The 16,956-nt window shown below is 41.4% G+C and overlaps 1 protein-coding gene across 4 annotated transcripts in view; it reads right to left on the reverse strand.

The window, feature by feature from the left end:
• Window positions 1-16,956, reverse strand: part of tspan4a (tetraspanin 4a) — a 526,989-nt gene that overhangs the window by 444,559 nt on the left and 65,474 nt on the right. The window contains exon 1 of one of the 4 annotated variants that reach the window (XM_061887283.1): window positions 11,189-11,349. The exons of 2 other annotated variants lie outside the window; for them this stretch is intronic. The gene's annotated coding sequence lies outside the window, so the exon portion shown is untranslated. Of the gene's footprint in view, window positions 1-3,422; window positions 3,442-11,188; window positions 11,350-16,956 lie in introns of those variants that run through there. One more of the 4 variants, XM_061887284.1, reaches the window with a different exon arrangement.

Consider the following 16,956-nt stretch of genomic DNA (forward strand, 5'->3'; position numbering starts at 1 on the left):
GGCTGTTATTTTCTTAAAAAATAATATGGATTTAATCAAAATCAATGTCACATTAAATATTTCACTTTGAGATATTTTGGGGGGGAAAATCTTGCATATTTTGTGTTTGCCATATAAAAAAAAATTTTGTTTTTTTTCTAAAACCTTGAATAACAATAATACAAAAACTTGCACTAAGGCAGAAACTATGAACATGAAACAAAACCCGATAACTGTGACATGAAAAAACAAAAACTTACGTGGCATGTGGCAAGAAGCAAAACTATGGACAGTATCAGAAGTAAAGTCTTTCGGTTTCAATAATAGTTACATGATTAGTGAAAACAGGTGCGTTACTTGGGGACAGGTGAAAACTAATGGGTTGGCATGGAAAAAAACAGGAACTAATGGAGTTTTGAAGTAAACTAACACAACTAAACAAAACATGAACACCAAGACATGACAGCAGTATGACGGCAATATGACTCAAGTAAACGACACCAACATTTTATATGTCCCATTGAAAATATAGAACATTACACACGGCGCTCAAAGATCTATCAAAATGTTTTAGTACAACTTTGGTAAGCTATGACACTAACACCGCTTGATGTGCTTCAACATAGGAGTGTTATTATGGTGTGTGTGTACAAGGTAATACATATCATCTGGCGTTTTGTTTCACAATATTACCCCGAAAGGGAATAAGCGGTAGAAAATGGAAATGGTAAATATTACGCTAAAGCAGGGGTCATCAACCTTTTTGAAACCAAGAGCTACTTCTTGGGTACTGATTAATGCGAAGGGCTACCAGTTTGATACACACTTAAATAAATTGCCAGAAACAGCCAATTTGCTCAATTTACCTTTAATAAATAAATATATAAATTAAAAAATGAACGCCTTGGAACGCCTTCCTAGGGATGTGTTTAGGGCACGTCCAGCTGGTAGGAGGCCACGGGGAAGACCCAGGACACGTTGGGAAGACTATGTCTCCCGGCTGGCCTGGGAACGCCTCGGGATCCCCCGGGAAGAGCTAGACGAAGTGGCTGGAGATAGGGAAGTCTGGGCTTCCCTGCTTAGGCTGCTGCCCCCGCGACCCGACCTCGGATAAGCGGAAGATGATGGATGGATGGATGGATTAAAAAATGAGTTTTTCTGTCTGTCATTCCGTCGTATATTTTTTTTCCTTTTACGGGAGGTTTTTTGTAGAGAATAAACGATGAAAAAAACACTTAATTGAACGGTTTAAAAGAGGAGAAAACACGAAAAAATGAAAATTAAATTTTGAAACATAGTTTATCTTCAATTTCGAATCCTTAATATTCAACCGAAAAAAATGAAGAGAAAAATTTGCTAATTTGAATCTTTTTGAAAAAATTAAAAAAAGAATTTATGGAACATCATTAGTAATTTTTCCTGATTAAGATTAATTTTAGAATTTTGATGACACGTTTTAAATAGGTTAAAATCCGATCTGCAGTTTGTTAAAATATACAACAAATTGGACCAAGCTATATTTCTAACAAAGACAAATCATTATCTCTTCTAGATTTTCCTGAACAAAAAATGTAAAAGAAATTCAAAAGACTTTGAAATAAGATTTAAATTTGATTCTACAGATTTTCTAGATTTGCCAGAATTATTTATTTATTTTAAGTTTGAAGAAATATTTCACAAATATTATTCATCGAAAAAACAGAAACTAAAATAAAGAATTTAATTAAAATGTATTTATTATTCTTTACAATAAAAAAAATAATAATACTTAAATAGGTTAAAATCCACTTTGAAATAAGATTTAAATTTGATTCTACAGATTTTCTAAATTTGCCAGAATATTTTTATTTTTATTTTAATCATAATAAGTGTTAAGATCCGCCGCTCGGATCTTACATTATTTGGTTTTGAGTTTTTTGTGTTTATCTTCTTGATTCACGGACGCTTCCGAGTCTTAGTTTGTGCACTTCCTTGTTTGTTTTTGTCACCATGGCGACTTGATTTGTTCACCTGCCTTTGTTGGCACACCTGGTTTTGATTACAGACTCTATATTAACCGACCTGTTTCATTTACTCGTTCTGGTCTCTCCTCAAGTTTGCTACACTCTTTTCGATGTCTTCGTGGACTCCTGACTTCGGTAATAATCCGTTTTGATACTTGCTATCTTCCACGCCTAGCCTCTTTGTGTTCTAATTGTTTACTCCAGGGGTGTCAAACTCAAATACAGAGTGGGCCAAAATTTAGAACTGAACAAAGCCGCGGGCCAAGGTTGAACAAGTTAACCTTTTAATAGGGACCCAAAAAAGTTTTGCACTGAATATTGAACAAGTAAGGCTTATATAGGGCAGCATGGTGGGACAGGGGTTAGTGCATCTGCCTCACAATACGAAGGTCCTGAGTAATCCTGGGTTCAATCCCGGGCTCGGGATCTTTCTGTGTGGAGTTTGCATGTTCTCCCCGTGACTGCGTGGGTTCCCTCCGGGTACTCGGGCTTCCCCCCATGGAACAAGCAGAGCTTATATAACGTAATAGTGCAAAATCAACTTTCAAAAAACAAACGAAAAAACATCAGTGGTATATTAAATAATATGTAATTAAAAAAATGAATGCCTCTTTTCTATTTGCAGCCTTCTGAGGTAAATATCAACATTAACTTTTTCCACAGGCTAACAAATTCGAAAATAAAATAAAAAATGAGGTGGGCGGGGTTTGGTGGTAGCGGGGGGTGTATATTATAGCGTTCCGGTAGAGTTAGTGCTGCAAGGGTTTCTGGGTATTTGTTCTGTTGTGTTTATGTTGTGTTACGGTGCGGGTGTTCTCCCGAAATGTGTTTTGTCATTCTTGTTTGATGTGGGTTCACAGTGTGGCGCATATTTGTAACAATGTTAAAGTTGTTTATACGGCCACCCTCAGTGTGACCTGTATGGCTGTTGGCCAAGTATGTGTGTGTGAAAGCCGCATATATTATGTGAGTTGGCCAGCACGCTGTTCATATGGAGGAAAAGAGGACGTGACAACATGTTGTAGAGGACGCTAAAGGCAGTGCCTTTAAGGCACGCCCCCAATATTGTTGTCCAGGTGGAAATCGGGAGAATGGTTGCCCAGGGAGATTTTCGGGAAGGGCACTAAACTTCGGGAGTCTCCTGGGAAAATCGGGAGGATTGGCAAGTATGAGTATTAGCGGTGAATGTGGTGTTACCGGCGGGCCAGCTCTAATATTAATTTGATATTGCCTCAAGGGCCAAATTAAATTAAACGGCGGACCAAATTTGGCCCGCGGGCCAGAGTTTGACACCCATGCTTTACTCGCTAATGCTTTCGCGCTTAGCCACCTTCTGTTTCCCTAGCTCACACGCTAGTAGATGTTTGTTTGCCTTTTTCCTTAGCACCAATGTTTTTTTTTTATTAGTCTGTTTGTAGTTAAATAAATCTGTTTTCTTACCTGTACGCTGTGTCAATACCCGACTGCATCTTGGAAGAAGCACGTAGGCCAGGGGTCGGGAACCTTTTGGCTGAGAGAGCCACGAAAGCCAAATATTTCAAAATGTATTTCCGTCAGAGCCATATCATTTTTTTTAACACTGAATACAACTAAATGCGTGCATTTTTAAGTAAGACCAACATTTTTAGAGTATAATAAGTCTCTTATTCTTTTTAAAAACATTGTTATTCTTAAGCTAACCAATAATAAATAAAATGTCGTGTCTGTTGATCATGTTTTTGTTTGGCCATGTGCTGTTTGTCTTTTGGACTCTTTAAGTTCCTGTTTTTTTTCCACTCCCTTGTCTGGTTTCCTTGGGTACTCATTTTGTCCACCTGTCTCTGGTGGACAAAATGCCTCCTCACCTGCTACCCGAGCACAAATCAGAGGCAGTATTTAAGCTTGTCTTTGCCAGTCAGTCGCCCTGGTGTCAATGTGATCTTTTCTTGCTCTGTGCTGACTTGTTTCATGCCTTGCCATAGTTTCGTGCTTCATGCCAAGTAAGTTTTGTTTGATTTATGTTCACAGTCTGTTTATGCGTTAGCTTTCTTCTTAGCCCAAGTTGTGCCTCCGCTGTGAGCGATTTTTGTTTGTATCTTTTTTTAGTTTAAATTAAGTCATGTTTTTACCTAAATGCCATGTCCCGAGTAGTCTGTCTGCCTTCCTGGGAGAACGACACCGCAGCAAGCTGCGACCCCAAACCCATCATGACATAAAATACTTCTTACCATTAATGCGACTTCTTGAACAGGTGCGGTAGGAAACGGATGGATGGATTTAAATGCATGAGAATGTTTTATATTCTGAACGTTATTTTTAGCACTGTGAATTCCAGCGAAATTATTCATAATTATCGTGTTAAGCAATGTCAGCTAAGATTTATCTGAGAGCCAGATGCAGTCATCAAAAGAGCCACATCTGGCTCTAGAGCCATAGGTTCCCTACCCCTGACGTAGACGTAACAATAAGTTTGAAGAAATATTTCACAAATATTCTTCGTCGAAAAAACAGAAACTAAAATGAAGAATTAAATTAAAATGTATTTATTATTCTTTACAATAAAAAAAAAATACTTGAACATTGATTTAAATTGTCAGTAAAGAAGAGGAAGGAATTTAAAAAGTAAAAAGGTATATGTGTTTAAAAATCCCAAAATCATTTTTAAGGTTGTATTTTTTCTCTAAAATTGTCTTTCTGAAAGTTATAAGAAGCAAAGTAAAAAAACAAATCTATGTATTTAAACAAGTAAAGACCAAGTCTTTAAAATATTTTCTTGGATTTTCAAATTCTATTTGAGTTTTGTCTCTCTTAGAATTAAAAATGTCGAGCAAAGCGAGACCAGCTTGCTAGTAAATAAATACAATTTGAAAAATAAAGGCAGCTCACTGGTAAGTGCTGCTATTTGAGCTATTTTTAGAACAGTCCAGCGGGCGACTCATCTGGTTCTTACGGTCGACCTGGTGCCCGCGGGCACCGTGTTGGTGACCCCTGCGCTAAAGCAACTTTTCTTACCTTCTGGCTCCTAAATGTTATTTCAGTTGTAGCCGTACATGGGAACTTTACACCCAGTGAAACTGTCATGCCTCTCAAAAAACATCCTCGGGTTGATCTCTCGCACATTCAATTATCCAACATGTCAAACATCTTCACAGCTCATCAATATGAAACGCGGTGCTTATGACAACTGTGAAAATGGCCAATTAACAGCTGGCGAGGAGTGAAAGTTGAAAATGTTTACTGCATTTAAAGCCTTTTATTTCTCGTTAAAGAACATCTGCAGTAGGCCCCTAACTTGTCTTCCTTCAGGTTGTGCTCATTTATTAGTTGTAAAATATGAATTACATTTTTTGGGTGAGTTTCTCCAGTCTGCAGAAAGTCTTTAGAGTGGTGTTATCCCATGAAGATGTTTGAACATTCTGGTACGGATCTATAATTCATTCGGCTATCAATTATTTAGCTTCCGCATTTAAAGCAACACTTTGAGGGGGGAAAACTTAAGTGTCCCTTTCAAGAATTCCTCTCGAGACATGTTTCTGCCCGTTGCTTTACTGTTACTTTGTGACATGCACCCGTTTTTGCATCAACTATTGCGACTGACTGACCAACACGCCAGATCGTAGTCGTCTGGGGGCGTGGCTTCATGAAATTAAATATGGAGGTCCAGCAACGTCTTGCATCTAAATGCCAACAAAACAGAGATGCAATTGATTAATGGTCCCGCTGGACACAGACACCTGTTTAAGGGTACCATCTAAACTTCGATGATAAAAGAATTGTGCAAAACCTAAAACCACGCTGTGTAATTCGTAAATAAAAACAGAAAACAATAATTTGCAAATCCTTTTCGACTTATATTCAATTGGATAGGCTGCGGGGACGGGATATTTAATGTTGGTGTCACAGTTTGTTGATGACGAACCCCAAGATGCAGAGATGATGGCAGGCATTGAGCAGGAAAACATGGTTTTAATGCTCAAAAATAAGAAAAGGAAAACACGGACCAGAAACCAGGAAGCAGGAACAGGAGTCAGGATCCAGGGAATAGCTTATAGCTTACAGCAGTGGTCCCCAACCACCGGGCCGTGGCCCGATTGGTACCGGGCCACAGAAGAATTTTTTATTAAAAAAAAATAAATAAATAAGTTTTTTTTTTTTTTTTCATTAAATCAACATAAAAAAACACAATATACACTTACAATTAGTGCACCAACCACAAAAACGTCCCTTTTTCATGACAAAGAAGAAAAAATAAAAAAAAATTTAAAAAGGACCCCCCCCCCCCCCCCCCCTCGGGCCGCGGGACAAATAATTAAGCAATGACTGGTCCGCGGATACAAAAAGGTTGGGGACCACTGGCTTACAGCATACAACAAAACGACACGACGATACTCCAGCACCGAGTGGAGGACAAAGCAGGTTTAAATAGCAGCTGGCTGATTGACACCAGGTGTGGCCAGGTGCCAATCAGCCGCAATTGAGGGGAAGCAGCACTCAGGGAGACGATCAGGAAATAAATGGGTCGTACTTGTATAGCGCTTTTCTACCTTCAAGGTACACAAAGCGCTTTGACACTACTTCCACATTTACCCATTCACACACACATTCACACACTGATGGAGGGAGCTGCCATGCAAGGCGCTAACCAGCATCCATCAGGAGCAAGGGTGAAGTGTCTTTCTCAAGACACAACGGACATAACGGGGTTGGTACTAGGTGGGGATTGAACCGGGGACCCTCGGGTTGCGCACGGCCTATACCCAAAATAAGAGCGCTGACAGGAACCGAGACAAACACAGAGGAAAAACTAAAACATGACCAAACTGTCAGGTACAAACCTGACAGTTGGAACTGAGAAACTTTTTTTTTTTTTTTTTGCAAATAATCATTAACTTAGAATTGAATGGCAGCAACACATTGCAAAAAAAAGTTGTCACAGAGGCATTTTTACCACTGTGTTACATGGCCTTTCCTTTTAACAACACTCTGTAAATGTTTGGGAACTGAGGAGACCAATTTTTGAAGCTTTTCAGGTGGAATTCTTTCCCATTCTTGCTCAATCTACAGCTTCAGTCGTTCAACGGCCCGGGGTTTCAGTTGTGGTATTTTAGAGTTCATAATGTGCCACACATTTTCAATGGGAGACAGGTCTGGACTACAGGCAGGCCAGTCTAGTACCCACACTCTTTTACTATGAAGCCACACTGTTGTAACACGTGGCTTGGCATTCCATCCATCCATCCATTTTCTACCGCTTATTCCCTTTGGGGTTGCGGGGGGCGCTGGTGCCTATTTCAGCTATAATCGGGCGGAAGGCGGAGTACACCCTGGACAAGTCGCCACCTCATCACAGGGCCAACACAGATAGACAGACAACATTCACACTCACATTCACACACTAGGGCCAATTTAGTGTTGCCAATCAACCTATCCCTAGGTGCATGTCTTTGGAGGCTTGGCAATGTCTTGCTGAAATAAGCAGGGGCGTCCATGATAACGTTGCTTGGATGGCAAAATATGTTGCTCCAAAACCTGAATGTACCTTTCAGCATTAATGGTGCCTGCACAGATGTGTAAGTTACCCATGCTTTGGGCACTAATACACCCCCATACCATCACAGATGCTGACTTTTTAACACCGCGCCTATAACATTCTGGATGGTTCTTTTCCTCTTTTTTCCGGTGGATACAACATCCACAGTTTCCAAAAAACGTGGACTCGTCAGACCACAGAACTCTTTTACACTTTGCATTAGTCCACCCAGCGAAGAGTGTTGTTGATCAAATGGTTTTTACTTTGCATAGTAGAGTTTTAACTTACATTTACACATATAGCGACAAACTGTAGTTACTGACAGTGGTTTTCTGAAGGATGATTGGCACGAGCCAGATGATAGTGTGAGTAGTGAAGTGAATTATATTTATATGGTGCTTTTTCTCTAGTGACTCAAAGCGCTTTACATAGTGAAACCCAATATCTAAGTTACATTCAAACCAGTGTGGGTGGCACTGGGAGCAGGTGGGTAAAGTGTCTTGCCCAAGGACACAACGGCAGTGACTAAGATGGCGGAAGCGGGAATCGAACCTGCAACCCTCAAGTTGCTGGCACGGCCGCTCTACCAACCGAGCTAAACCGCCACATATTTGATTTATTTAAGCACTATAATACAAAACAGGAAAACAAAGGGCGCGCACAATGGCGGATAAAAAATACTGAAACAAAACAGCACAATGGCATTACTATATACAAACGAACAAAAGATACTAACTGTGGCACAAGACAAACCAAAAACTTACGTGGTATAGACCGAATAACAAACAGCGTGGCAAGGCATGAAGGTAGATGAGGGACAGGTAGGCGCGTGGTCATGAGGATACGATACAAAGTTGCCAGGCCGAGGAACAGAAACCAAATGGCTTAAATAGCAGAGACATAATTAGTGACAGGTGTGAGGGCTGAGGACAGGGGCGTGGCTTGGAGACCAGGTGGAAACAAATGAGTTACTATGAAAACAAAACAAAACGAGGAAGTGCAAAACAGGAAACAAGAGTCCAAAAAACAAAACATAACATGACCAACACAAAACCTGATTCACAGGCGTGACATATATACAGTGGGGGAAAAAAGTATTTAGTCAGCCACCAATTGTGCAAGTTCTCTCAAAGATGTGACTTTAAGGTTTTACTACTTACGTATAAAATACTACACGGTCTCGCTCCATCCTATCTTGCCGATTGTATTGTACCATATGTCCCGGCAAGAAATCTGCGTTCAAAGGACTCCGGCTTATTAGTGATTGCCAAAGCCCAAAAAAAGTCTGCGGGCTATAGAGCGTTTTCCGTTCGGGCTCCAGTACTCTGGAATGCCCTCCCGGTAACAGTTCGAGATGCCACCTCAGTAGAAGCATTTAAGTCTCACCTTAAAACTCATTTGTATACTCTAGCCTTTAAATAGACTCCCTTTTTAGACCAGTTGATCTGCCGTTTGTTTTCTTTTCCTTCTATGTCCCACTCTCCCTTGTGGAGGGGGTCCGGTCCGATCCGGTGGCCATGTACTGCTCGCCTGTGTATCGGCTGGGGACATCTCTGCGCTGCTGATCCGCCTCCGCTTGGGATGGTTTCCTGCTGGCTCCGCTGTGAACGGGACTCTCGCTGCTGTGTTGGATCCGCTTTGGACTGGACTCTCGCGACTGTGTTGGATCCATTGTGGATTGAACTTTCACAGTATCATGTTAGACCCGCTTGACATCCATTGCTTTCCTCCTCTCCAAGGTTCTCATAGTCATCATTGTCACCGACGTCCCACTGGGTGTGAGTTTTCCTTGCCCTTATGTGGGCCTACCGAGGATGTCGTAGTGGTTTGTGCAGCCCTTTGAGACACTAGTGATTTAGGGCTATATAAGTAAACATTGATTGATTGATTGACTTAAGATGATGACAGAAGTGTGTAATTTTCATCATAGGTACACTTCAACTGTGACAGACAGAATGTGAAAAAAAAAATCCAGAAATTCACATTGTAGGAATTTTAAAGAATTTATTTGTAAATTATAGTGGAAAATAAGTATTTGGTCAACCATTCAAAGCTCTCACTGATGGAAGGAGGTGTCACGCCAAATTTCTTCCCCACTACAAAAACTTTCCCCCCGGAAGACATTTGGCGTGACAGCCCCTTTAATACCTGAAGGACCCCAATGAGGGTGTGATAATACCAAGTTATATGACTCTTAAGGGTTACAGATACAAAATTAGCGAAGCAAAAATAGTTTGAAAGGTTAGCATGCTGGAATGCTAATATTTTTTCCTTACCGTTATTTTTCACCAATGACAATCAGCCAATTATAATGCTTTTAAGACAGGCAGCTGTGTGGGCTGCTTTAAGGTCCTTCCACCCTCATTGGGGTCCTTCAGGCATTAGTGGGTCTGTCACGCCAAATGTCTTCCGGAGCGAAGGTTTTTGTAGGGGGGAAGAAATTTGGCGTGACAGCGGTTTTGGCTCAAAATCTCACGATACATGGCCCCAATCATTCTTTCCTTAACACGGATCAATCGTCCTGTCCCCTTAGCAGAAAAACAGCCCCAAAGCATGATGTTTCCACCCCCATGCTTCACAGTAGGTATGGTGTTCTTGGGATGCAACTCAGTATTCTTCCTCCAAACACGACGAGTTGAGTTTATACCAAAAAGTTCTATTTTGGTTTCATCTGACCACATGACATTCTCCCAATCCTCTGCTGTATCATCCATGTATCCATTTTGGTATAAACTCAACTCGTCGTGTTTGGAGGAAGAAGAATACTGAGTTGCATCCCAAGAACACCACACCTACTGTGAAGCATGGAGGTGGAAGCATCATGCTTTGGGACTGTTTTCCTGCTAAGGCAGGGGTAGGGAACCTACGGCTCTAGAGCCAGATGTGGCTCTCTTTTGATGACTGCGTCTGGCTCTCAGATGAATCTTAGCTGACATTGTTTAACACGATAAGTAATGAATATGTCCGCTAGTAATCACAGTGTCAGAAATAAAGTTCAAAATATAAAACATTCTCATGCATTTTAATCCGTTTCTATCGCACCTGTTCAAGAAGTCGCATTAATGGTCAAAAGTATTTTATTTATTATTGGTTAGCTTCAGAATAACAATGTTATTAAAAAGAATAAGAGATGCACACATTTAGTTGTTGGAATCAGGGAAAGTCCAAATAAAAGAGGAGGCGTAGAATTCTCTTGTCAGAGCCTGGGACCACACTGTACAAGGGTACAGGTCTACGCGTTTCTCGTCTTTGAGCTAAACTGAATCCCGTCTCTGTTTAATTCCTTGCTTCTTGTCTGTTTAATATGTCATCAGTGTTTGAACCTGACAGTTGTATTCAGGGTTAACAATATTATACGGCTCTCAAGGAAATACATTTTGAAATATTTGGCTTTCATGGCTCTCTCAGCCAAAAAGGTTCCCGACCCCTGTGCTAAGGGGACAGGATGATTTATCCGTGTTAAGGTAAGAATGAATCGGGCCATGTATCGTGAGATTTTTTTTTAAATTCTGTCTCTCAGAGTTGTAATGTACCTATGATGAAAATTATAGACCTCTGCCATCATTTTAAGTGGGAGAACTTGCACAATCGGTGGCTGACTAAATACTTTTTTGCCCCACTGTACATAGATTTTCCAGTTTCAAGGTTTCGTTTTTCATGTAAAAAAACATTTCTGGGACCTAATTTAGGTCCGTACCTGCGCAGGTTCATCCACCCCAAAGGAATGCAAGCATGCCTTTCCAGACCTTGCTTTCCAGACCTTGCTTTCTTAACCGAGGCACCTGTCGCCTGTGCTGTAGACCATTTAAACGGAGCCCATCGTCGTGTCTGAACGATTGTAGCAGCAAGACCTCCAAGCTGTTCAAAAGACAAAACCATTACTTTCACTCTCGCGTGGCTTCTTCATTACTCCTGCCAGTTAATTACTGGATACGGATGATAGCCCGAATGCGAGGAAAGTAACAACCCGGTCTGGTCATGCGGTAATTTTATGCTCTCTCTAATCGGAATTTTACAACCGTGTCAGAGAAGTCACAGAGATCTATAAATACCCTCCACTCGGAACACCTCAGCTCGACCAGGTGCAAACATCTGGACGAAAGACCACATTTCGAGCATGGACACCCCTTTATGTCAGGGGTAACCAACCTTTTTGAAACAAAGAGCTACTTCTTGGGTACTGATTAATGCGAAGGGATACCAGTTTGATACACACTTAATTAAATTGCCAGAAATAGCCGATTTGCTCAATTTACCTTTAATAAATAAATCCATCCATCCATCCATCTTCCTGCTTATCCGAGGTCGGGTCGCGGGGGCAACAGCCTAAGCAGGGAAACCCAGACTTCCCTCTCCCCAGCCACTTCGTCTAGCTCTTCCCGGGAGATCCCGAGGCGTTACCAGGCCAGCTGGGAGACATAGTCTTCCCGTGTCCTGGGTCTTCTCCGTGGCATATAAAAATGTAAAAAAAGGGTATTTCTGTCTGTCATTCCGTCGTACATTTTTTTTTCCTTTTACGGAAGGTTTTTTGTAGAGAATGAATGATGAAAAAACACATAATTTAACGGTTTAAAAGAGGAGAAAACATGAAAAAAAATGAAAATTAAATTTTGAAACATAGTTTATCTTCAATTTCGACTCTTTAAAATTCAAAATTCAACCGAAAAAAATGAAGACAAAAACTAGCTAATTTGAATCTTTCTGAAAAAGTTAATAAAAATAATTTATGGAACATCATTAGTCATTTTTCGTGATTAAAATGTATTTTAGAATTTTGATGACATGTTTTAAATAGGTTAAAACCCATTCTGCGCTTTGTTAGAATATATAACAAATTGGACCAAGCTATATTTCTGACAAAGACAAATCATTATTTCTTCTAGATTTTCCAGAACAAAAATTTTAAAAGAAATTCAAAAGACTTTGAAATAAGATTTAAATTTGATTCTACAGATTTTCTAGATTTGCCAGAATAGTTTTTTTGAATTTTAATCATAATAAATTTGAAGAAATATTTCACAAATATTCTTCATCGAAAAAACAGAAGCTAAAATGAAGAATTAAATTAAAATGTATTTATTATTCTTTACAATAAAAAATACTTGAACATTGATTTAAATTGTCGGGAAAGAAGAGGAAGGAATTTAATGTGTTTAAAAATCCTAAAATCATTTTTAAGGTTGTATTTTTTCTCTAAAATTGTCTTTCTGAAAGTTATAAGAAGCAAAGTAAAAAAATAAATTAATTTATTTAAACAAGTGAAGACCAAGTCTTTAAAATATTTTCTTGGATTTTCAAGTTCAATTGGAGTTTTGTCTCTCTTAGAATTAAAAATTTTGAGCAAAGCGAGACCAGCTTGCGAGTAAATAAACACAATTTAAAAAATAGAGGCAGCTCACTGGTAAGTGCTGCTATTTGAGCTATTTTTAGAACCTCATCTGGTCCTTACGGGCTACCTGGTGCCCGCAGGCACCGCGTTGGTGACCCCTGCTCTACGTTGTGCAAACACGAGCTTTGCATTCGTGTCAAACCTGCTCTTTACATTCTGCTGCTAATCCCCTCCTAGAAAAGGATGGGAGTATCGCCAGTCAAACCTTGCTCAAGACAAAGCAAACACGCATTCTATGTGCACAAGTATTTATAGACACGAAGGGGATGTTACTCCCTGATAGCCAATGAGCAGGGGACAGCTTCAAACATGCATCCTGCACATGTGAAGACAGTGACACATATGCAAGATGGACCACCCCCAGCCGGGTATAAAGGACACAGCTGTTTGACAGTCAACACGCAGCATGACACCCACTATTGTCATGGCTGGTGGCTTTGACAAAATCCCCTTATACCGGAACCGTCCAAGTGATGCATATTTTCAGACGAAACCGACCCAGACGCGCTGCTTCGAGGGATAGAACACAAGTGTTTGGGGAGATGATGTATCCAGTCGTGTTGAGTGAAAAGCAAATTGCATTGCCATATTGAAATTCATGCCCTCGCACACACGAGAGTCTGAAACGTGATTTACGCAGCCAAACGCAGACACATATCAGATGAATGACTTAAATCTGATTTGCAAAAATCAATTTCCCCGTGTTTTCCAGACTGGAAAGCATGACACGTCTGCAGTAGAACTTTGGCTGCCAATTAAGGCGTTTCGGTTTGCGTCCTGGTCGTGGAACTGTGGACCAGCTCTATACTCTCGGCAGGGTTCTTGAGGGTGCATGGGAGTTTGCCCAACCAGTCTACATGTGCTTTGTGGACTTGGAGAAGGCATTCGACCGTGTCCCTCGGGAAGTCCTGTGGGGAGTGCTCAGAGAGTATGGGGTATCGGTCTGTCTTATTGTGGCGGTCCGCTCCCTGTACAATCAGTGCCAGAGCTTGGTCCGCATTGCCGGCAGTAAGTCGAACACATTTCCAGTGAGGGTTGGACTCCGCCAAGGCTGCCCTTTGTCACCGATTCTGTTCATAACTTTTATGGACAGAATTTCTAGGCGCAGTCAAGGCGTTGAGGGGTTCCGGTTTGGTAACCGCAGGATTAGGTCTCTGCTTTTTGCAGATGATGTGGTCCTGATGGCTTCATCTGACCGGGATCTTCAGCTCTTACTAGATTGATTTGCAGCCGGGTGTGAAGCGACCGGAATGAGAATCAGCACCTCCAAGTCCGGGTCCATGGTTCTTGCCCGGAAAAGGGTGGAATGCCATCTCCGGGTTGGGGAGGAGACCCTGCCCCAAGTGGAGGAGTTCAAGTACCTAGGAGTCTTGTTCACGAGTGAGGGAAGAGTGGATCGTGAGATCGACAGGCGGATCGGTGCGGCGTCTTCAGTAATGCGGACGTTGTACCGATCCGTTGTGGTGAAGAAGGAGCTGAGCCGGAAGGCAAAGCTCTCAATTTACCGGTCGATCTACGTTCCCATCCTCACCTATGGTCATGAGCTTTGGGTCATGACCGAAAGGATAAGATCACGGGTACAAGCGGCCGAAATGAGTTTCCTCCGCCGTGTGGCGGGGCTCTCCCTTAGAGATAGGGTGAGAAGCTCTGCCCTCCGGGAGGAACTCAAAGTAAAGCCGCTGGTCCTTCACATCGAGAGGAGCCAGATGAGGTGGTTCGGGCATCTGGTCTGGATGCCACCCGAACGCCTCCCTAGGGATGTGTTTAGGGCACGTCCAACCGGTAGGAGGCCACGGGGAAGACCCAGGACACGTTGGGAAGACTATGTCTACTATGACTACACCTCGGGATCCCCCGGGAAGAGTAGACGAAGTGGCTGGGGAGAGGGAAGTCTGGGTTTCCCTGCTTAGGTTGTTGCCCCCGCGACCCGACCTCGGATAAGCAGAAGAAGATGGATGGATGGATGGATGGACAGTTTCTATGATTCGGCGAAAGTACGCCATACATGCCAACCCGAAATTCAGCGCCTCTACCGAAAACCTCCTGGAAGAAATTTTCTCCCGAAAATATCCTGAAATTCAGCCGGAGTTGGAGGCCACGCCCCCTCCAGCTCTTTGCGTACAGCCTGTTTTCACGTCCGCTTTCCCACTATATGAACAGCATGCCTGCCCAATCACGTTACAACATCTACGGATTTGAATAAAAAACTGCACACACAAGGAGACAAAGCAGAAGAACGAGGAAGTTACAGCCATGGCGACACCGTCTGTAATGGAGTGATTCTATGTTGTCTGTCGCCATCTACTGGTGAATGTTGGCCATAGCGTTATGGGGTTGCTTTTTGATTGACCAACAATTTACGTGGTGTTGGGCACCTGAGGGCAAATGAGGGAGTCTGTTCTGAAGCCCACAGTAAAGAGACATAACTTCATCACCTCGCCTGGTTATTGACTCCAACCCAATATATGACACCGAGCAAAATGAAGAAATAAATGGCAGAACAAAGGTTACTCAAATAGTGAAAGGTAAGTGTTGTTTAGTTTTTTTTAGTAACCAGCAAGCAGAGTACAGTTAGTAGAACAACTGTGTTTTTATTACTGTGTATTTGAAATTCAACTATTTCTTTTATTTATATATATAATAAAATAAATATATATGGCTAGAATTCTCTGAAAGTCAAGTATTTCATACATATATACATATATGCATATATGTATATGTATATATATATATATATATATATATATATATATATATATATATATATATATATATATATATATGAAATACTCGATTTGGTGAATTGTGGATGTAAATATACTCCTCCCCTCTTAACCACGCCCCCCCCAACCACGACCCCAACCACTTTCGTCATGTCCGTTTTTCGGCCAAACAAAAAGCGTGCGGGCCCAGTCACATAGTTTATGCTGCTTTTTCACACACAGACACACACACACACACATACACAATTGAATGCAATGCGTACTTAGTCAACAGCCATACAGGTCACACTGAGGGTGGTCGTATAAACAACTTTAACACTGTTACAAATAAGCGCTACGCCGTGAACCCACACTAAACAAGAATGACAAACACATTTTGGGAGAACGTCCCAAAATATATATATATATATATATATATATATATATATATATATATATATATATATATATGTGTGTGTGTAAATATATATGAAATACTCGATTTGTTGAATTGTGGATGTAAATATACTCCTCCCCTCTTAACCACGCCCCCAACCACTTTCGTCACGTTTGTTTTTCTGCCATACAGAAAGCATACCGGCCCAGTCACATAGTTTAAGGCTTTTATACACACACACACACACACACACACACACACACACACACACACACACACACACACACACACACACACACACACACACACACACACACACACACACACACACACACACACACACACACACAATTGAATGCAATGCATACTTAGTCAACAGCCATACAGGTCACACTGAGGGTGGCCGTATAAACAACGTTAACACTGTTACAAATAAGCGCAACGCTGTGAACCCACACTAAACAAGAATGACAAACACATTTTGGGAGAACATCCGCACCGTAACACAACATAAACACAACAGAACAAATACCCAGGAACCCTTGCAGCACTAACTCTTTTGTGATGCTACAATATACACCCCCGCTACCACCACCCAATCTCCTGATTTCGGAGGTCTCAACGTTGGCAAGTATGGGTACCGTCACGTCAACTAACAGAACGCAGAAGTCATTCAGTATCTTTCAAAATATCCACTTGTCCCCCTCCAGACCTACAGGGGGCAGAGAAACACAACAGCCCCATCACAATTCACCAAACTTCCTGTCAGGTGGCAGGGGCGGCCATTTTGCCTACAGAGCCGCATGTGGGCTTGGACAACCAAGAAAAAAAGCCTGTTCGTAAAAGAAAAACAAAAGTTTGAAAAAAAGCAAGCAACTATAAAAAAAAAAAACCCAAAGAGACTCCTCAGTTCCTGGTCACGATCAACTGGTAGGAAATGAACTTGGGTGCTAAAGCTCTAAATTTGCTTGATGCTC

Source organism: Nerophis ophidion, linkage group LG25, assembly GCF_033978795.1.
Source record: "Nerophis ophidion isolate RoL-2023_Sa linkage group LG25, RoL_Noph_v1.0, whole genome shotgun sequence".
In the NCBI taxonomy this organism is placed as follows: domain Eukaryota; kingdom Metazoa; phylum Chordata; class Actinopteri; order Syngnathiformes; family Syngnathidae; genus Nerophis; species Nerophis ophidion.